The 741-nt window shown below is 38.5% G+C and overlaps 1 non-coding gene across 1 annotated transcript; it reads left to right on the top strand.

Moving 5' to 3' along the window:
• Positions 1-245: 245 nt before the first annotated feature.
• Positions 246-317, top strand: LOC118576396. The gene has a single exon (XR_004943940.1). It is a non-coding gene; the product is annotated as a small nucleolar RNA SNORD113/SNORD114 family (small nucleolar RNA).
• The last annotated feature ends 424 nt before the right edge of the window (positions 318-741 follow it).

The raw sequence follows: 741 nt of genomic DNA on the forward strand, positions 1-741 counted from the left end.
CTTGGTCAAGGCATGCATAGGCTCCCGTTAGGCCAACTATGACTGTGTGCTCAATTAGATATAACCATGAGCACAGGGTTGAGGATTTCCCAAATTAAGTAGAAAGGCAGAATCAGGGTGGCACAAAATCTGTTGCATAATTTCAAACATGCAGATTTTGTGAATTGTTATATGACTACTACAAGTGCCACTAATGGTTAGGTAGTGTAAATATAGAAAGTGTGAGAGAGAGGAAAAGGCAGTGTTGTATCAATGATGACCGCTCATGATGTATGATCCGTGGATCATGACTACAGGTCTGGGAGTCTGAGCTCCACACCAGAACACATGTAGTGTAATTGTGATAAATGTCAGGTGTGGGTATAGGATAGTGTAGTATCCTTGTATTTTTGTTCCTGAGTTTTCATTACATTCATATAGTTAGAGTGACATTAAACAGATGGGAGGGGAAAGCAGTCTCAAATAATACCAAAGACTAATGCTAACAGTATATGTATATATATATATATATATATATATAAAAGTTCAGAAAGCCACTAGCAATGAATTTCAAGAGGTATAATCCCTTGGATTAGGATGCTTTGTACTGTTGAAAATGACAGTCAAGCAAAGCAAAGATTAACCAAGCTACAATCCACAGCCCCAGAGATACTAGGTTTCAAGGAGAACCTTATGAGAGACAGGTATACATGTATCCTCGTGAGAGGGGAAATACATAAGAATCCTGAGTGAATTGCCAAC

Source organism: Onychomys torridus, unplaced genomic scaffold, assembly GCF_903995425.1.
Source record: "Onychomys torridus unplaced genomic scaffold, mOncTor1.1, whole genome shotgun sequence".
NCBI lineage: Eukaryota > Metazoa > Chordata > Mammalia > Rodentia > Cricetidae > Onychomys > Onychomys torridus.